Source organism: Gorilla gorilla, chromosome 6, assembly GCF_029281585.2.
Source record: "Gorilla gorilla gorilla isolate KB3781 chromosome 6, NHGRI_mGorGor1-v2.1_pri, whole genome shotgun sequence".
Taxonomy (NCBI): Eukaryota; Metazoa; Chordata; class Mammalia; order Primates; family Hominidae; genus Gorilla; species Gorilla gorilla.
In genome coordinates this window covers 44840591-44862423 of record NC_073230.2, presented here as the reverse complement: position 1 = coordinate 44862423, position 21833 = coordinate 44840591, and the positions used below count along the sequence as shown (strand labels likewise).

At 43.6% G+C, this 21833-nt stretch overlaps 1 protein-coding gene across 15 annotated transcripts in view; it reads left to right on the top strand.

The window, feature by feature from the left end:
• Positions 1-21833, top strand: part of ELMO1 (engulfment and cell motility 1) — a 592158-nt gene that overhangs the window by 43611 nt on the left and 526714 nt on the right. For 4 of the 15 annotated variants that reach the window (XM_055347631.2, XM_063708468.1, XM_063708471.1 and 1 more), the window contains one exon: positions 11547-11642. The exons of the other annotated variants lie outside the window; for them this stretch is intronic. The gene's annotated coding sequence lies outside the window, so the exon portion shown is untranslated. The remainder of the gene's footprint in view (positions 1-11546; positions 11643-21833) is intronic. 15 annotated transcript variants of the gene reach the window in all.

Genomic DNA, 21833 nt, shown 5'->3' with positions numbered 1-21833 from the left:
TGCTGTACTTAAAAGACCTATCTGGATTTTGTGTTTCTCCGTGATTTGGAAGAATAACTGCAGATAAGCAAGCTCTGGGTGTGACAGACAGACATGGGGGCAGAGGTGAGACAAGGTGGAGGCTGGGGCGTGGGGAGGGGGTCTGAAACATTGGGCATTCCAGGAGGAGGGAACAATATGTGCAAGGGCTGGGACCTGCAATAAAGCCTGACCTTTTTGGAGGAATTCTTAGTTTTTTTTTCCCCATTGTTGTTGTTTTGGTCTTGAAGTATAAAAAGCACCCATGCCTTATTCTTGGGAAAGATTCGTTCAGATAAAATCCCATTGTCACTCAAAGTTATGCTTTCTCACACAACGATTTCAGTCCCCCAGTGCTGGTGGCCCACATTACCACTGCTTCATTGGTCTGGCCACAGTGACTTCTCTCCTGGAAATGATTGCTCAGCAAATGCCTTATTCTGGCAAATTTCAGAGCCCATAGTTACAATGAGGACTCCTGAACATGAGCTGTTTGCATTTTATTCAGAAAAAAATTAAAAATTGGGGGAACAAAGAGGGGAAAGGATGTGAGCCAAGCAATAGCTGAATGTTTTTTAAAAACTAGATATTTTGTTTTTGATCAAGTAACGATTACCCAGTTGCGACCACAATCTATTTAGAACTAAAAATTTAAGCCAGCCTTCCAAGCCCCAAAGAAAACTATGGAAAAAAAGATCCAGGAAACTTTTGGTACTGGGGTGTAGTATCTCCTTTTTATGCTAAGTTTGCAAACCTTGCTACATTGCCACAAAGAGGAGGAACATTTCAACACTGATTAGCATCTGGGCCTCGCAGATGGGATGTGTTTGTTTAAACAGTGTCTTGGTTATAGGAGAACCTTTATTGGAACAACCTGAAGGGCCCAGGGAATTTATTATATACCAGGTTGTTACTTCCATTAACATGGAGAAGCATCTAAAGGATACATTGTTTGTCAGATATGTCAATATCAAAGGTTAAAAATAGCGTGGGACCTAGGGATGCACCAGAAAGCTATGCCAATGGCGGGGAGTGGCCATGATAGGACCAAATGAGAAAGAGGATAACATACCCATAGAAATCATGGCGCACAGTTACCTGTATGAGACAGCATGCAGTGTGCATAGGAGAGGCCTGCCACACGGAGTGAAGGTGGAAGGGGGAGCCACCTAGACATTCAGAGATGGGTCTTGGTGGTATGGGAGAGGGAGTGGACCAGTGAGGATGGAAAGTGCTGGCCCAAACCTTCCCATGCATACCTTAAAATGAATTTCTTTCTGGACTGATTGGAGAGAAAAAATGATTACAATTTTAGGGATTCTGTTTCCCACCCCTCATTTTCTCTTGCTTTTTTTCCCCATTAATATATTTTATTTTTTAGAAGTATTAGATTTACTGAAAAATTGACTAGATAGCACAGTGAGTTCCAATATATGCCTGCTATCCACACAGTTTTCCCTATTATCAACATCTTGCATTAGTGTGGTACATTTGTTATAATTAAACTAGTATCCATTATTATGAACGAACAACAATAGTTCATTAAGATTCACTTTTTGTGTTGTGTGTTCTATGGGTTTTGACAATTGCATAATGGGCTGGGCATGGTGGCTCATGCCTGTAATCCCAGCACTTTGGGAGGCTGAGGTGAGAGGATCACTTGAGGCCTGGAGTTGGAGACCAGCCTGGGAAACATAGTGAGACCCCCATCTCTACAAAAAATAAAAAAAATAGCTGGGTGTGGTGATGTGTGCCTGTAGTCCAAGCTACTCTGGAGGTTGAGGTGTGAGGATTGCTTGAGGACAGGAGGTCAAGACTGCAGTGAGCTGTGATCATGTCACTGCACTCCAGCCTGGGTGACAGAGTGAGACCCTGTCTTAAAGATAAATAAATAAATGAGAAAGACAGTTGCACCGTGTCATGTAGCTACTGTTACAATATCATACAGAATAATTTCACTGCCTTAAAAATCCACGATGCTTCACCTATGCACCCCCCTACCGTCCTCCTGACCTCCAAACCCCTGGAAACCAGTGATTTTTTTTCAGAGTTGGGGGGATTTCACTGTGTTGCCCAGGCTGGTCTCAAACCTTGGCTTCAAGTGATCCTCCTACCTCACCCTCTCAAAGTGTTGGGATTACAGGTGTGAGCCACTGTGCCAGGCAAACCACTGAACTTTTGACTGTCTTTATAGTTTTGCCTTTTCTAGAATGTTATATAATTGGAATCATACAGGTATTTAGGCTTTTCAGACTGGCTTCCTTCACTTAGAAATGTGCATTTAAAACTTGTCCGTGTCTTTTTGTGGCCTAATAGCTCATTTAAAAAAGTGCTGAGTAATATTCTATTGTGTATCTATACTACAGTTTATTCATTCGTCTATGGAAGGACATCACGATTGCTTGCAGGTTTTGGTAAATAGGAAGAAGAGTGCTCTAAACATTTGAGTGCAGGTTTTTGTATGGACATACATTTTCAACTTGTTTGGGTAAATACCTAGAAGCATTATTGCCAGATTGTATGACAAGATTACGTTTAACTCTGTAAGAAGGTACCAAACTGTTTTCAAAGGTGGTTACACCATTCCCCCTTGCTTTTTGATTTTCCATGTGACTGTAGTTTGGGAACAGAAATTAAAGATAATATGTGGAAAAATGCAGGTACTACTTTTAAGGTGTAATACCCTGATTCTGAAATATCCAGAGAAGTGTGTTCTACTGGGTGAGATACAGACTAACAGTGTCCTTTAGTATAAGGATATTAATTGTTTACTTAACCAGAAGTCAGGGATCAGATGGCTTCAGATTCATTAAATAGTTCAAGACTGTCCTCAAGGATCCAGACTCTCTCTCCCTCTACTCTTCCATAAGTATGTTGGCTTTCTGTCTTCTGCTCATACTTCATGGTCTTAAGATGGCAGCTGTAGCATCAGGCATCAAGTTCCCAAACACTTAGGAAGAAAGAGGAAGGGGAAACACCAAGAGCTATCCTTCCATTTTGTCCCTTTTTTCAGAAAAGTGAACACCCCCTTACCCCACGAAAAACCCAGCAGATTTTCTCTGATGTTTTACTGACCCCAAATGGGTTCTGTCATCACTCTAGCTGCATAGAGGCCAGGAAACAGTAATTTAGAGTCTCTCTAATTTCTGCTCTGGTTTCTTCCTGTAACGATATTCTCACTCACAACCTGGCCTCATCCATTTATCAAGCAGAATATTGCTGGAGCCACTTGTAACTTTTTGTCGCTATAGGGGAGGGGAAATAGCTTCTTCCCACTTATCAACAGGTTCATGACTGAGGCCCTTATAACAAAAGACAGATTGACAATAGAAAAGGATACACATGTATTTGATGTAAGTTTTACGTGCCACAGGAGTCTTCATAGGGAACGAAAGACCTGAAGAAGCAGGTAAACCTGTGTATTTTTATGCTTAGGTTTGGTGAAGAGTAGACAGTCTTAGAGATGTATGATTGGACAAAGGAGCTATCTATGATCTAACTGTAATGAACTGTGAGAAATTTAGCAAGGCCTCTTTGATCAGGTTCTTCCTCTCACTTCTATGTCTTCAACTCCTTTCCTTTGGGTATAGGGAAGGAGTCTCTCTCATATGGCTTGGCTGTGTGCCCATCCGAATCTCATCTTGAATTATAGTTCCTATAAACCCCACATGTCATGCGAGGGACCTGCTGGGAGGTAATTGAATCATGGTGGCAGTTACCCTCATGCTGTTCTCGTGATAGTGAGTGTATTCTCACAAGATCTGATGGTTTTTTAAGGGATTTTCCCCTGCTTTTGCTTGAATTCTTCTCCTTCATGCCGCCTTGTGAAGAAGGACGTGTTTGCTTCCCCTTCTGCCATGATTATAAGTTTCCTGAGGCCTCCTTAGCCATGCTGAACTGTAAGTCAATTAAACTTGTTTCCTTTATAAATTACCCAGTCTTGGGTATGTCATTATAGCAGCGTGAGAACAGACTAATACACTGTCTCCTGAGTCTCTTACAAAGTGCTTCAAAGAAAAGTCAGAAAATCCTTCCTCGATTTTATGATCTGCTTTAGGAGAAAAGGGGTGAGGGGAAGGTAAGAGTGACCTTCCTGCTTCTGCTGTTTTCTCAAATGCCAAGGTGCCATGTTTTAGGGTAGTAGGTCCTGAACCCATCCCTTCAATGTCCTTATTTTATCTGTGCATGAGGGCTGAATTATTCCATCACTTTAAACTGTGTTTTATGGAGCCCCATATTTCTGACATGAGTGTAGGTGTCTCTGCAGGGAGAGTGAACGGCATTTGAGAGGGCAGCGCTCTGGCTTCCCACTTCTTCCTGGACAAGCTTACCTTCACTTACTTAAGCTTCCTCCCAGGGTAGGGTTCCTAGGGGTTTTCCTTTGAATTAAACTTCTGCAGATAAAATTAAGGGTGAAAGCATTCAGTTAGGCGGATGTCTCTTTCAATTGTAAGAGTCAAACTTTTGGACCAAGATGAGACAAGGCTATTAGTCTTGTCCTAAGTCCTTTGCAAAATCCCTAGGATTTTTTGCCTTGAAAACTGTACCAAATACCCATATTGTGCACAGGTTGGAAGAAAATTGTTTTGTCTTCTGTCCTAAAGAAAAAGGAATTTCTTTGCCATTTAAAAAGCAGTTTAAATCCTAGCTCTTCCTTGTCAAGTTGATGGTCTGGAGCGGGTAGATAAGAAGATGGCCATCAGTCTAAGTGTTATTCCTAAAAAGTAGAAGTTTTGATCTTTCCTGGTATCTCTAAATGGAATTTATCAAATATTCTGGAGTAACTGAAAGGGGTGATCTGTATTCTCTTCCACCGTTTCCTAAATCTCTCACATGTTTTTGTGAAATTTGTGGACTTTTCAGATGGGCATTTAATATATGATATAGTATTAATTTGGGTTGGAAAATGTTCTGGGCTTTTAAAGTATATCTTAGTTAAAATGCTTTGTAATTTGCATATATGCCCTGAAGTAATTTTATGGAGTAGAAAAATACATGAAAACAAAAACAGAAACTAGGTCTGTGCTGAATTTGCTGTTGGGTGAAGCTGACTTTTTTTTTTTTAATTTTGAAATAACTCCAGTGGCTTCATGGTCCACACAGCACATTGTGATCTATGGACAGTGTACCGATGCGGATTCTGCCTGCCTGATCATCCTGGAAGGCACACTGGCTTTCCAGGCTTGTTGGTGCAGTATTTAAATAAATGAGCCCTGCTGTGTGCGAGACAAAGGGCCTCTGTACTAACTGAGCATATGCTATCTGATGTTCTATATTTACATGTGTCATCTCATTTACAATGTATAACTCCCTCCAAAATAAGTGTTATCTCATTTTGCTGTGGAAGACAGTGACACATCAAACTTGTACCATATTAAATAGCTAGGAAGTGTCAGAGCTGGAGCTAAAGTCTCCCAGAAGCTTGTACATTTGTCACTAAATCAGTAGCTCTGCCTCACTAAAATTAACTGGCATTCTTCACAAAAATGCAGGGGGAAAGGAACTAGTAAATTTTGGAATGCATTTTTGTGCCAGATAATTTGCACATTTCAAGTTGTTTAATCCTCACAACAATCCTGGGAGAAGGGGGTTTATGCCGTGTGTGGAGCGGGAGCTATAGTATTACTCCCACTTCAAGTCACGGGAAATTGAGGATTGAAATTATACAGGAAATGGGCCCTTGAAGATCATGTAATCTCCCCTAAAGATATAGCAGTAATGATGCTGCAGATGACTTTAGGTGGTGGAACTTCTGGCCTCTTTACCAAAACAGAGTCACTCAGCGTATTCTGAATACTGGAGGCCGATGTCATGCATTATCCAAAAGCATGTTGAATGTTGAATGTTCTACCCGAAGAGTAAGATGAAAGGTTCTGATTTTCCTCCTTCTCCATGTACTTGACAGCAGCTAGTGGGCAAGTACTTGGCTTCCCCACCCTGCGTGTGCTGGGCTCGTGTTAGACTGAGGTAGAGGAATAACATGTGCCTGGTGCAAGGTGGCTATGCCCAGGGCTTCCTGAGAGTAAGTTTATGCCCTGGCCCTGGTAGAATGCAAAATTGGTGGTCCCTTCAGCAAGAACTCACTGGCAGAAAATCCTTACACAAAACCTAAAACTTAAATTGATCTGCAACAAAATTGCCCAGGAACCCACTGCCTCCACTCCAGTCCCAGGAGAGATTTGCTCCCAGCTCTGTCTCCCTTCTGCACGAGTTTGTTGAATGAAGGACGTGGTCCCAGCCCTCATGGGCATTTCCTGGCAGAGCCTGGGCAGGCTATGACATCACAGCAGGGGGCAGATCAAGGAGGAGCCAGAACCTGGAACCCCTGTACCTCTGGATCCAGGTGGCTCCTGGATGGGAAGGCAGAGACTCAGCAGGAGAGTGAGGGTCGCCATTCACCCAAGAGGCAGGATGTGGAATCTGACCAGAGGGCTCAGTGACAGGTACCAGGCAGGCATTGGCTCGTTGGGCTGGTACAGGTACATAAAAGTACATGTGGGATACTGCTCCATGCCGCACTAAGCTGTAATAATGTTCTTGGAGCTGGGTTTGGCCTGCAGGAACAGGGTGCCTTGAAAGAAGCCTTCCTGTGCTTCTTGGGGGCGAAGGAGGGCCCCACATTGTAGATGCAGACCTGGCTCATGAGTCCAGCAGGGGGCTGAGTCTAGCAGAAGGGTCAAAGTGCTGCCCCAGCTGAAGTTATCCTTCTCTCCATTTTCTGAGAGGAATTAATGGGTGTTGGTGCAGCAGAAAACTTAGGATGAGACGACAGCAGCAGTACACGTGAGCAGGGGGTGTCCTCCCATCCCGCATTCTTTCTTGTGATTTCCCTAGGGAAGGAAACTTCAGCCAGTTAGTTTCCTTGCATAGAAAGGTTGACTTTTGTTTCAAGTGTCCAGGAATCTAACATCAGGAGGTAAATACAATCCTGGAAACAAAGCAGAAAGATAAACAAGGTTAGTGAATCCATCGCTTTCTGGTTCCTCCCTGAGTTGCCTTGTCTTTTTTCTTGAATGGAGCAGTGAAGAGGGCTTCAAAAGAAAGACAATGCAATGATTAATTGAATGTTTACATTTCCATGAATATATGGATTGGGTTTTTGTTTGAAGGAAACTTTGATGTTTTTGAAGATAGGAAGGGAAAATAAAAGGTAGTACATCTTTACTAGCATCTGTTATGTGTCAGGGAGGCTCTGTGCTAGAGCTCTGTGAGCTCTTTTAATTCTCACAGCAGTCATAATGAAATGTGTATTATTGGCCATCTTTTTTAAAATTTTAATTTTAATTTTAAGTTCTGGGATACATGTGCAGGATGTGCAGGTTTGTTACATAGGTAAACGTGTGCCATGGTGGTTTGCTGCACCTATCAACCCGTCACCTGGGTATTGAGCCCAGCATACATTAGCTATTTTTCCTAATGCTCTCCTTCCCCATATCCCACCTGCTGACAGGTATGTTGTTGTGTGTGTTTTTCTTCTCCCTGTGTCCATGTGTTCTCATTGTTCAGCTCCCACTTGTAAGTGAGAATATGCAGTATTTGGTTTTCTGTTCCTGTGTTAGTTTGCTGAGGATAATGGCTTCCAGCTCCATCCATGTTCCTGCAAAGGACATAATCTCATTCCTTCTTATGGCTGCATAGTATTCCATGGTGTATATGTACTACATTTTCTTTATCCAGCCTATCATTGATGGGCATTTGGGTTGGTTCCATGTCTTTGCTATTGTGAATAGTGCTGCAGTGAACATATGCATGCGTGTATTTTTGTAATAGAATGATTTATATTCCTTTGGGTATATACCCAGTAATGGGGTTGCTGGGTCAAATGGTATTTCTGGTTCTAGATCTTTGAGGAATCGTATTGTCCATCTTGATGAGGAAACTGAGGTGCACAGAGGTGATGCTGCCCAAAGGGAAATCACGGACAAATAGATCTGAGGGGTCCAGCTGCATCTTCACAGGCATGCTGTCCATAATGCCTTTTGTGCATGGATGCTGCCCAATGGGACTGTCTTACAGATGCCTTTTATGACCCATACCTTTACCCTATGTATTCCTCATAGAGTTGGTCCAAAGATGGGCTTGAGCCTTCTATCAATTTTCTGTCAAACCTTTGAGAACTAAATATTTCTCTTTTGAGCATGAGATATTTTAAGTGCTGTTATTCAAAAGAGAAGAAAGGGAAATGACAAATAAAATTAACAAAGTCTAATTTGAGAGGTCATGAAAAAAGTATTTTTAAGTTTTTTGTGGGTCTTATGTTGTTCCTTGCCTTGATATATAAGTAAATTAAATAAGGTTCAGTTGACTATATATTTTGCAGACATTCTAACCTGTTCATTACAGTTTACGACTGTGGCTGTCTATATTCCAGCCAGTTTATTTCTTTCTGAGAAAAATTCCTATCTTCAGTCTACCTCGGTCTCTCTTTGGGTTCAGCTATCGGGTAGACAGGTAGTCCTTTATGACATAATATGGTCATATTTAATGTTCTTCTTTTTCTTAGTGCAAGCACTTGATGCTACCAGTTGTCCTCTTATTACTCCTTTGCCAATGTCCTATGGAATTTCATGTATAGTAATTTCAGAATCACTAATTTCTGGCTGACACTTATTGAACTCCTGTGATGTAGTGTAAAGGAAAAATATATGCATCTAACACTTGGAAATAGGCAAATAGGCAAAAGTATAACTGTATGTCCCTTCAATGTCATAGTGAATTATTGTCCCCACTCAAGATTATCCAATTCTCTAGGGGTAGGTGCCTTTCTCTGCTATTCTTTAATTTACTGTTTGCTGTTGGTTGGGATATTTTACAATCCATAAGGGTAAATGAATACCTATAGAAAATGGACAGTGATGCAAAGGATTCCTGTGTGATAGCAGTGTGAATGAGTCTTGTCCGTTAGAAAAGATAGCCCCCAAATTGCCATTTTAATGCCCTATAAAGCATTACCTAGGTTTTTTATCTACTTCAGCAATCTTATTTTATCATTCTTTTCTTTCAGGGACTATATTAATGGCTCTGACATGCATTATACATTTTTTTTGCCTTTTTTTGTTTTGTTTTGTAGAGACGGAGTCTCGCTATGTTGCCCAGGGGTCTTGAACTCCTGGACTCAAGCAATCCTCCCATCTTGGCCTCCCAGAGTAGTGGGATTACAGGCATCAGCCACTGTGCCAGGCTGCTTTATGCAATTTAATCTTCATGTAAATCCTCTTAGGTGAGCTTATCATTATGTCTACTGTGCTTAGGAAGAAAGGAGACTCAAAGGTGTTCAAGTGGCCTGATACAAGATGGATGGCTAGTAATTTGGAGCCACCAAAAGAGCAAAGGTTTATCTGAATCAAGGTCCACTGTTGATTACACTTTGTGATGTTACCATGAAAACCCACGTTATTCTCACCAAGGACTGCAATGATGAAGTGCAGCTGAGGATGACTCAATAAGGTGCACAAAAGAATGTAGATCAATAAAAGGAAGAAATAAGTAAAGGCGAAAAAGCTGAGACTGCCTACAAAAAACTATGACACTATTGCATTTTTTCTCACCGTTAATCAAAAATAAAGTGTGCAATATGTCTGTGCACTTGTTTTTATTCCTTGTAGCACTACACAGTTTTACTTGGAAAGTCCCTATCTCCTACCTCAGCCCTGAATATTTGCTTACAGTGAGTATATAGAGAAGTGGTTTAAAATAAGAAGTAACAGAGGTGCTTGCTTTACATTAACAAAGCAAAACAAACAAGATGTTGAGAGAGAAGAAGAGCCATATTTGCTTCTAGACTCTAACCAAACCCTGGGTTTTCATCTTCCAGCATGTAAATGTACAGTTTCTAAGTTCAGCTTTTTATCACTGCAGGGTGTTTTCACTTTTTCTCAAGGATCTCATCAAGTTCTGAAAACAAAATTGGTTATAACTTACTTTCCTTAAAAGTAAATATATGAAGTGTGTCCTATGAAATTAAGTCAATGATGGGCTGCCCCAATTCTAGAATTACTGGTAGTGATTAGGGAAGCATAAATACATGGTAGGTGGCATTGAGAGAGGCAGGATGAACAACTCTTTTTTTTTTTTTTTTTTGAGATGGAGTTTCACTCTTGTTGCCCAGGCTGTAGTGCAATGGTGTGTTCTCGGCTCACTGCAACCTCCGCCTCCCGGGTTCAAGCAATTCTCCTGCCTCACCCTCCTGAGTAGCCGGGATTACAGGCATGCACCACTACGCCCAGCTAATTTTGTATTATTTTAGAAGAGACGGGGTTTCTCCATGTTGGTCAGGCTGGTCTCAAACTCCCGACCTCAGGTGATCTGCCTGCCTCGGCCTCCCATAGTGCTGGGATTACAGGCATGAGCCACCACACCCAGCCTGGGATGAGCAACTCTTAAAACACAGCTCTCTCTCTCTCTCTTTCTAGTACTGCAAAACTACTCCCAGCTATGCTTATGATAATTACTGCAGGAGGTAACACTGGGAACTAAAATGTAATTAAAATACTCAGCCTTCCATGATATTCATCCATGACTGCAAACTTTGGCCTTGAAACATTCCAGTAATCAGGATAAATGAAAATTTGCTGGGGTCTCAAGTTTAAGATATTGGGAAATTGTTCTCGTGTCTGGAGGTGCTGAGTTACCAACACCTACTCTTCTCATCTACATCCTGATCAAAGCCACCCCCATTGCCATGCACTTAACCCAGAAGCCCCCCAGGCCCTCCTGATAACTCTCAGCCCTTCACTTCTCACATTGATGCAAAATTCTGCAGATCTGGTGTTTCTGTGGAATCTGGTCTCTGTTTCCTCCACACTGTTCCTGCCCTAGATGAACCCTCATCAGCCTCTCTGCTCTGGAAGACGCTTCCATTGTCTCCTCATGTATATTCTTATGCACCTTGCTTCCCTTCTGTTCCCCAATTATTCTCCTTCTGCAGATGGGTTCCTTAGGTTGTTGTAAGAATGTCTTCATGATCTTGGCACTTGGCTTCCAACCCTTCAGAGATTCCTGTTTCTTATCAGCCCAGGTGTAGGCTCTTGCTGACCGTCTGAGGCCTGTCTGATCCAGCTCCTGTCTCCTCGTTCTCTAGTCTCCTCCCACCTGTCACTCAACTTAGCTCACAGTCTGACTGAGGTCCTATTTACAGCTTCTTCCAGGTTTCTGAACATGCCAGACTATGTTGAGCTGCTCCTTGGTGCTGGACTGCTTCCCCCTCCACCTGGTCAGGCATCTCCTTCTCACTGCTGTCCTGTAGCTTTCTAGTAAGAGTATTCTGTGAGAGACCATTCTCTCCTTTGGGGCAGGGTATTGTCCAACATTATATTAGTGTCCCTGGGCCTAACAGGGAGAGGCTCCCCAAAAATATAAGTGGCATGAATGAATGAATGAGTAAAAAGGGGGTTATTTCTTGCATCAAAAAGTTAAGGCAGCTTACCTCTACTTAGCTATGGAAAAATTGTGTGAGTAGGACTTAAAGTATTCTGCTATTTGTCCACAAACCATATCATCTCTCCTTTCCACCTATTTATCCCATCTAGGGGGCAGAGCAGGGAGCACTTATACCATACAAGGCAGAGAAGATACAGATCAAGATATGCCCAAGGCGCTTCTAGTTCAGCCTCTCCTTGGAGTAGGTAGGCCAATCTTTATGGGCTTGTGGGGATCTGAGCATAAAAAAGCAAGCTGAGGAACAAATGAACAGTGATTTTGGTTTTTGGATAAACCAAAACCAGGCACCGCTTGATAGCAGGCAAGGGAAAGGCTGCAGCTTCACTTTTCTGTGATATTTCCACCAAAAATGCATAACCTGAATCGAATCAGTAGCAGCACCAGACAAACCCAAATTGAGGAACAAAATAACCAGTCTATAGTCTTCAAAACGGTCAAGGGCAGAGGAAAACTGAGGGAAGCACTTTAGAATGAAGAGACTGAAGAGACACAACACCTTAAAGCAATGTGTGATTCTGAATTGGATTTTTTTTTAAATAATGTACTATTAAGTACTATTATTGGGACATTTGGTGAAATAATTTGCTATAAAGTACATTATCAGGACATTTGGTGAAATTTGAACGAGGTCACAAGAGCAAATAGAATGTGTATTAAATGTTAATTTTCTGATTTGAATGCTTGTGTGGTGGTTATATAGGAGAATGCCATTGTTTGTTGGCAATCTTCACTAAGGTATTAGTGGGTGGTGAGCCACTGGGTTGGCAAGTTACTCTCAAGTGGTTCAGGAAGAATGAAATTTATTTATATTATATCTGCAATTTTTTGTGAATTGGAGATTGCTTCAAAATAAAAATTTTTAAGAAAGAATAAAAATTAATGAACAAGCTTAGACTTTTCCTTGTGGACAAGTTGCCCAGGAAAGATGTTTCGTATTATGTCCTGATGGAAATGTGTGCAGAAGTGGTCTTGGTAGACCTTGGAATGAGTTGGGGGTGGGGAGGTGGTGAAGCCAAGGGGCACAACCAAGAGAAAACCTGCATCCTTTCTCAGCAACCCTCAGGAGGTGGCCTTAAGTGCAAACAGGCTCAGAAGACAGCAGGCTCCAGGGGAGCACAGTTACCTCCCAGGGCAGATGCAATTAGCAGATTTTTAGTGACTGGGGAGCCAGAGGCCAATCTGATGATTTACTGTAGGAAATATCATCAAGACCACTGGTGCTCAGACTGGCAGATTTCCTCCCTGTAGGCAGATGTCAAGGGAAGGAGTCGTAATCAGGAGAGCATTTGGTAAACATAGAATCACAGTGAGAAGAGCTAGCCAGTGTGATCAGAAAGTCCAGGGGCCTCCAGAGTCAGGACAGCCCCATCTCTCCATTCTGTAGGGAGGCCTCACACCTGGCAGCAGATGTGGAAGAGAGAGACTAGAGTGGGGCTGCCCTCCCTTGTATAGAGCTGGGGTAGCCTGGCAGCGCCAATTTGCTCAGATTTCATGGTTGGCCACCTCTGCTTCTGACTGACGTGCTCATGCTTTAGATATGCGAGTGGCCTCAGCTAGGTTGTTACCAAGTTCTGCCAACTGCAAAGCCCCATGGACTCTCGAATGGCTTTGCAGATCTGGGATCTTGTGTTCATTCTTTCTGGGTTGGTTTTATACGTTAACTGTCAGAGGCATATGCCACTTTATTCAGGTTCCTTAGAGCTTCTCCTTGCTACCCTGTACTGCCTCAGAGACCACTGGCCATGTGGGAACTTGAGTTAGAGATATGCTGACCTCTAGAGTAGCAACTTCCCTCTTTCTGTTTTGTTTTGTTTCGAAGTCTGGAGCCACATCAGAGGAAGGAAAGACTTTAAAAAAAAATGTTTACCATCCTGGAATATTTTATTATCTCTAGAGTTCTTTAACTTCCCCGGGTTGCAGACTTCCTTTCGAAATTTAGCCAGAATATCTATATTTCTCATTTGAGAACAGTGTGTCTCCCTGCTGGAAACTCAAGTTCTTCAATTTCTGGGTGCAAAGTCCACGCAGGACCATTGCATGTGTGTGGAGATTACAGTTCTCTTTCTACAACTGAATGCTGTCTTAGGGGGAGACACACACTTCCCTACAGGCTTTGCTGCTCTTTCTTGCACAGGTGGCCACTTCTCCTGTAGGCCTTCTGGGTACTTAGCCCTGGAACCTGTGGTCCCAAATGGTTCCTTGTATACAAGCCAGCTCTTCCCTGGTGAGTGTTACATGGGGGCTTGCCCAAATCTTGAAGCTCTTGAGTAGCAGAGGCTGTTTCTGAAGAGGTTCCTGAAATCAGGAATGTGGCATGCAAGTCACCCCCGAGCTGGGGCCTCTGGATGGCTCAGTGGCTAGAGACCCACCATGAAGGTGTGGGTCCTTCCATGAGTAACGAAGGCCATGTGCACCTCCTGGTATAAACTCTGTTTTCTTCAAAGAATTTTTAGAGAGGAAGTACATATATAGACTGGCTTACACTGGTCCAACATAAGAGTCCTCAACTTAGTGTAATTTTATATTTTATCTTTTGTCATAATATTATAAGGCCTTCCACACAAATGCCTTTATAAATAACTACTTCTGGGCTGGGTGCGGTGGCTCATGCCTGTAATCCCAGCACTTTGGGGGGCCGGGGTGGCAGATCACTTGAAGTCAGGAGTTCGAGACCAGCCTGGGCAACATGGTGAAACTCCGTCTCTACTAAAAATACAAAAATTAGCCGGACATGTTGGTGGGCACCTGTAATTCCAGCTACTCAGGAGGCTGAGGCAGGAGAATCATTTGAGCCCGGGAGGTGGAGGTTGCAGTGAGCTGAGATCGAGCCACCACGCTCCAGCCTGGACAATAGAGCAAGACGCTGTCTCAGAAATACAAAAGAAAGAAAGAAGTAAAGAAAGAGCGGTGGGGGGAAAGAGGGAGGGAGAGAGGGAGGGAGGGAGGAAAGGAGAAAGGAAGGAAGGAAGGAAGGAAGGAAGGAAGGAAGGAAGGGACTACTTTCCCAGAATATGCCTGATTTGGGCTTGATGTGAACATTGAACCACTTCCCTCTGTCACATATTCAGCTGGGGAGGGGAAACAGTGTCTACAGGGTCACCAGGTCAATTTGGTGTCCTGCCCCGGCCACCTGTGTGCCCTGGCAGTTGTCTATAACCAGATTGTCCTCTCATCTAAAAGTGCAAACTCCTGATAAGCTCATGGCCCTCAACACCTGGTGGATAGAAACAATAGCATGGGGGCTGGGGGGTGGTAAGCACCTATAAGTCTCAAAGAGCAGAGCCTTGGTTTCCATTTGCAAACAAACCAAAACAAACCCATAAGCCCTATGTGAACTCTGACATTAGTCTTTGACATCTGTTTGATTTTTTTACTGGGTCAGGGATTGTGATGAGTCCTAACCTATGGGGACCATGAAAAGGATTAGAAATAGAATTACTGGAAACACATGCTATTCAAAACAGGTAGGGCCTGAGTCTGCTTAGGAACCTGTAGCTTTTGCTTTTTTTCTGTCCCTGGGCCTCTGTGCGTCTGGGAGTCAGAATTTAAAAAAAAGGCAGAGTGTAATAAGAAATGTGCTCCTTGGGGCACCCTACTGACCTGTCTTTGTCAGTCAGATTTCCTACTTGATGGGAGGAGTTCTGCCACCCTCCACTCTGCGAGACCTTCCCTTGCACAGTGAGTGCGGGCTTCATGTGAAACCGTTCATGCTCCATGCAAGTGGCGCAAGCCTGACAGCTGTGAAGAAATGCTTCTCGGGTTCCTGCTCAGTTAAGGGGCTGACTTTATGCTCATAGCGACAGCTGCAAAATACAGATTTAGGGTGGAGGCACCAGGTCTAAATTCCAGTTACCGTTTGTGTTTTTAAAAAGTCTGCATTTTTACGTCTATGGTGCAGTTTTACAACTTGCTGCTGTGATAGCCTATACACAGACATTTCTTGTTCTTTTGACTTTTAACCAAATGATTTCTGGAACCAGAGCATGGGTGACTTCTCGGGGGATGAAAGCGCTAGAGAATCTGAATTTCAAGACGTGGGATAGGGAAGGCTATGAGATTTTGGAAGTTGGGCAACATGGGAGAGACTGTGGGAAGCATGCCTTTCTGCTTACGGTGATTAATTTTTGTTTCAAAGAGCAGCTCTCCCTAATGAGGGTTGCACATGCTGGAGAATTAGTAAGAATCTCGGGGGATGCCCGTGCTTCATTCTTTACGCATACCCCTAGGTAGAGGTGGAAGTATTTGGTTCCCCTAAACTCTTGACAGCCTATTTCCTATGGTTAAAGGAGAACTGGATTTCTCAGCAAAAGCTGAATATCAGGGTCTGGAGACTCCTGTGTCTCCCTACTACCTGTGACCAAGCTATTATTCCTGCCTGTTCATGCTCCACAATGTGGCAGGATGGAAGGTTTGTCTTCTACCTGGACGATTCGAGACTCTCGCATGCCTGAGGTGTTTTAGCAGTGGACTGAAGTGTACGCATTTCAGGTGACAACTTCATTGCTTCCGCTAGAGGAAATAGACATACTCGTCTACATGCGCATCAACACAATGGAGGGAAAAACGCTCAACTTTTTAAAATAGACTTTTAAAAACATTACCAAGACTGCTTAACAAAAAATCCTTTTGAACTTGGAAAGTCCTTTCTTCCATACATAAAGGAGAGGTTTTATGTGGCTGTTTTGCTTAATGTGGGCTGGTTTTATTTTGGACTCTTTGAAACCCAGCGTGAAGGCTAAAATTCTGCTCTGTGGAAAAGTCAAAATGAAAGGAATTGCCGGGTTTGGGTTGTGCTGAATTAAAGTGACAAGGTACAGATAACAGGGCACAGCCATGCCCACAAATTAGCCCTCTCTAATTTGCTGCTGTGGAAAGTAGTGCTTTGGTGTTGCATTGTTATTTCTTTCCTTGAATTAAAGTTTAAAAAAGAAAGCCTAGTTTGCTCAAAGGAGGAAACCGGAAAAATGTAAGCACTTCAGTATTGAAATAGCCCATGGTGCCCATGTTCAGGGAATTGTCTGAGGAAGTTCTGCTTCAAAAACATGGAAATTATGTGGTTTTGTTTTTAGAAGCCGCACTTCCAAAATGTGTATTGGATTATTTTGTGTGCTACTTAAAGCTATCCCTTCCAAAGCTCTTGTTGACATGCAGAACGTCTTTTGTGTGGGTCAGGTGACGGCGGTATTTTTATTTTAAAAACTTTTTTAAAGACAGGGTCTCTCTCTATTGCCCAGGCTGGAGGGAAATGGCACAATCACAGTTCACTGTAACCTCTATCTCCTGGGCTCAAGAGATCTCCTCCTGCCTCAGCCTCCCAAAGCACTGGGAGTATAGGCATGAGCCATGCCCAGCTGGTGGCAGTCTTTTGTGTGTGGTTTTTTTTTTGCACATGATGTGCCTTGGCATCATGGAGTGACTGCAGCATCTTTCTCCAAGATGGTATGGGGATCCAGAAAGACATTTGGTTTTCCCAGCCAGTGTGCCCTGCTCCAAATTATAATACTCCTTTTCCCCAGTTACAACTTCCCAGAAAGCTGAAATGTCATTCTTTGAAATGTAGTGGCACATGATTATAATATTACCAAAAAAAAAAATCAGTTACATACATTGTGTAATAAAAGTCAGGATTACTTATTACAACACTGTACATAAAAAATGCAGTATTTTGGTCTTGGTAAGTCTTGTTTTGTTCTTAGTATTTGTGTATGTTAACTCAAGGGGAGACCTGTTGTCTCTGTATCGAGTTGTCTGCTCCTCTGGTGGTGGGCACTTTCACACTCATAGGAGGCTTTCATTCATCTGTCTGGATAATAATGGCTCATTTCGCACTCTGACTTTTAAGGCATTGTTTCTCAAAGTGTATTCCACAGATTGTTACTAGATGGTGATGTTTAAAGGGTTCCTTGCACTTTGGGAGGCTGAGGCTGGAGGATTGCTTGGGGCCAGGAGTTAGAGACCAGCTTGGGCAGGCAACATAGGGAGATCCCATCTCTACAAAAAAATGTAAAAATTGGCCAGGCGTGGTGGCATGTACCTGTAGTCCCAGCTACTTGGGAGGCTGAGGCGGGAGGAACTATTGAGCCCAGGGGGTCAAGGCTGCAGTGAGCTGTGATTGTGCCACTGCACTTCAGCCTGGGTAACAGAGTAAGGGCCTGTCTCAAAGTAAAATAAAGGGTCCCATGGTTGAATAAATTTGAGAGACACTAGGATAAATAAAGCAAACAGTTTGATTTCCTGAAGGATTTTTCTGAGCCTTTTCTATACAAAAGTACATCATGACTTTTCAGGACAGCGAGTGGAACAGACATCTGGTTTCCCACAGGAGTAAGTTCCTAAGTGCCTGCTAGGGAAAAACACTGCCTCAAAGTTTGGCTCTATATGCCTGTCTGGAGTGAATTGTGTCCCCTACAAAAATGGTATATTTGAGTCCTAATACCCAGGCCTTTAGAATGTTTCCTTGTTTGGAAATAGGGTGGTTTTAGATGCAATTAGCTAAGATGAGATCATACTGGAGTAGGGTCGGCCCCTAACCCAATATGACTGGTCCTTATAAAAAGGGGACATTTAGAGATAGAAGCACACACAAGAAGAACACGGCATGAAGATTGGAGTGTTGCTGCTGTAAGCCAAGGAACTACCAGGAGCTAGGAGGGAGGCCTGAAACAGACGCTTCCCTAGTGCTGTCAGAGGGAGCAGGGCTCTGTTGACATCTTGGCCTTGTAACTTCTAGCCTCCACGACTGTGAGACAGTTAGTGATGCTTTGTTAAGGCAGCACTCGGAACTAATCCATTGGCACTCTTGGGTTGAGTTTAGTACCTCAGACTTCTTTTCAGGATAGGCCAGGGACATATCCTTTGTGCTAGAAGCTGCATACTCAAGTGCCTCTCTGGTTCTTTCTTTTCTGTGGGTTTATTCTTTATGCTATTTGTGATGTTTTCACTGGGGCCTGCCCTTACTTCCCATTGACCTGGAACAGAGGTTTCTACTCTTGCTATATATTAGAGTCATCTGGAGAGCAGGAACAAAACAAAACAAAACGAAACTACTGCCTGGGCCTTGCTCCAGGCCAATTAATTGAGACTCTCTGGGAGTGAAGATCAAATATTTTATTAAAAACTCTCAGTCAATTACAATGTGCATGCAAGGCTAATAACCACTGAAGGAAGCAGACACCAGGCCGTGTGCAGGGAAGGGCTTGGGGAGGAGGCTCCAACCAAAATTCGGCAGGGGATGGGAGGATCTTTGTTGAAACCAAGAACAAGTTTGGACCCTGGATCTCTACTTACCCGACCTGACTGTGGACCCTGGATCTCTACTTACCTGACACGAGTGTGGACCCTGAATCTTTACTTACCTGACCTGAGTGTGGACCCTGGATCTCTACTAACCTGACCTGAGTGTGGACCCTGGATCTCTACTTACCTACCAGGACCAGGTGCAGGTAGTTTAGCTGCTCTCTCCTGTGGCGTCCCGATTTAACACTTAGGGACAATAACGACTCCCTAGGAAGGCTGTCGTGAGGGTCTGTGGGAGGCTCTGTACAAGGGCAGTGAGTCCAGGGCTGTAAGGACTATGGGGAGACAGACTGGAGACCTGGGCTCCCCCTCTCCAGCCCCCGCCCCCTTTTCTCCGTGGTCTCCCTAGGCAGGAACCATCTACCTCTGTCACCTTCTGCCCATTTTCCAAACCTAGTCCTTGATTCCTCCCTCCAGCCCTCCCTCCCCAGCTACCTGCTCAAAACAATTGCAACATCCGATAGGCTTCCAAATCCAAGGCGACTTTCTGGCTGCACACCGTTTCTTCACCAAGAAAACACATTTGTTGAGGAAGTATGCTGATTCCTCAAGGAACCAGCTCCAGGGCTGGGCATGAAATCACTGTGGCTTGCACCACTGTGGGTTGCAGGCACTTCCTTAAAGGTGAAGTCATTCTGGGTAAAAGGCAGGCAACTAACACAGCATCTGAAAGACTGCCCTGGAGCTCTCCAGTTGAGGAGGGGACTAGATCTTGGTGAAGTTTCTGGCTCCTGCCTGGATCACAGTCAGCTGTGGAGCACGTAACAGTAGGACTTCCTGGGGAATTGGCATCTCCGGAAGCTGGGCCTGGCACTGGTAGTTTCCAAAATTCTCCAGGCGGTTCCTCAAAAGCCCTAGGGGCGGTTCTGCCTCTGTGAAGGCAGATTGGCCACCCCTTCGTATTTTGTGTGTGTGCATGCATTTTGCCATGTGGGAAACTAGGCGCTCGCTCAGCTGTTCACTCAACAAATGCTTATTAGGTGTCAATATTTACCAGACCCTCTCCTAGACACGGGATACAGTGGGAAACCAAATACTCATGCTTGCATGAAGCTTCTTTTCTATTCAGGGATCCAGAAAATAAACAAACAAATGTCTGAGATGATTTCAGACCCTGAGAAGTGCCATCAAGAAAATAAAACAGGGGAGTGGAGTGGGAAGGACAGAGAGCACCATTTTAGATAGGAGCCAAATCACACTTCTCTAAGGAGGTGACATTTGAATGGAAACCGGAGTGAAGAAAGGGAGTGAGCCACAGGGCAGTTCGGGAAATGTTGTGGGCAGCCGAACAGCCCTGTGCTTGGCCTGCTGGGGAACAGCAGGGCCAGTGTGGCTGGAGGGGAAGGGGAGATGGAATGAGGAACAGAAAAGGGGCCAGAAGACAGACCATAGAGGCAGATGGACCATAGCTGGGGCTTGGAATGCTTTTCTAAACGTGATGGGGTGCCTCCGAAGGTTTTGAGTAGGGCAGCCACATGACCTGTCTTAGGTCTCAAATGGATCATTCTAGAGCATCAACTACTGTGGGCAAGAGTAGAGTCAGAGAGATCAGCTACAGGTGGACTTTTCAGCGCTGTCCAGGGAGCAGCTAGGAGAGGTTTATGCATATGTGGCAGGTAAAATATTACAGCGAGGCTTTAAAGTAATTCCTAGACAGTGTTTACTATTCTTAGAACTTCAAAGCAAAGTATGGAATATATACTTTTTGCATATTGTCAAATAATTCTGCATCTTTTCAAATGTGATATTTACAGTGTTACCTGAACATGGTCACAAGCTCAAACGAATTTGTGTGCATTTTTACTCATGTCTTTTTTTGTGTGTACAACCGTTGCTAGTTTTATTGCAGATTAGAGTGAAAGAAGTAATTTGTTGAGGTCAGATTTCTGAGGCAACCTCTCAAGTAGATCTAGAACTTACTGTTTCCTTGACAAATAAACAAATTGGAAAGTTCTTTTTTTTTTTTTTTTTTTTTTGAGACAGAGTCTCGCTCTTTCGCCCAGGCCGGACTGCAGTGGCGCGATCTCGGCTCACTGCAAGCTCCGCCTCCCGGGTTCACGCCACTCTCCTGCCTCAGTCTCCCGAGTGGCTGGGACTACAGGCGCCCGCCACCGCGCCTGGCTAATTTTTTGTATTTTTAGTAGAGACGGGGTTTCACCTTGTTAGCCAGGATGGTCTTGATCTCCTGACCTCGTGATCCGCCCACCTCGGCCTCCCAAAGTGCTGGGATTACAGGCGTGAGCCACCGCGCCTGGCCTGACAAATAAACAAACTGGAAACTTCTAATTTTTCTTCGATCTAATTATTTTGCTCACTCCTGTTTATAAATGTTGTGCCTTTTCTAATGGCTTGCACTTTTTATTGCTATCTATAACACCTCATTAATCTTGTTTGAGTCCAGGTAATTACATGTGCATAGTATCATCTTAATCATGTCATTTGTTTTCAGTCTGTGTTACTAAAAGAGGTAATAATCTGTATTATCAAAATAGGTATGACTAAAATAGAATTCAATAGACTCTCTAAGCAACATATTCTATACCATAAGTAAAATATAGAAGCCATCAAAACCTGTATGTTTCGGCCGGGCACAGTGGCTCACGCCTGTAATCCCAGCATTCTGGGAGGCCGAGGCGGGTGGATCACGAGGTCAGGAGATCAAGACCATCCTGGCTAACACGGTGAAACCCCGTCTCTACTAAAAATACAAAAAATTAGCCGGGCGCGGTGGCGGGCGCTTGTTGTCTCAGCCACTCAGGAGGCTGAGGCAGGAGAATGGCATGAACCGGGGATGCGGAGCTTGCAGTGAGCCGAGATCGCGCCACTGCACTCCAGCCTGGGCAACAGAGCCAGACTCCATCTCAAACAACAACAACAACAACAACAAAAAGCCCTGTATATTTCAAACTTTACCTAAAACGTGTATCCTTTTAAATGTTGCCTAAAATAATCTATGATTAGACTCTTTTCCCGTAACATAGTTACGACATTAAAAGGAAATGTGCTAGAAATATTATACCCAATAATAAAAGGAATAATTAAATGGGCAGAACTTAAAGATGAATCCCCAAATAAAATTT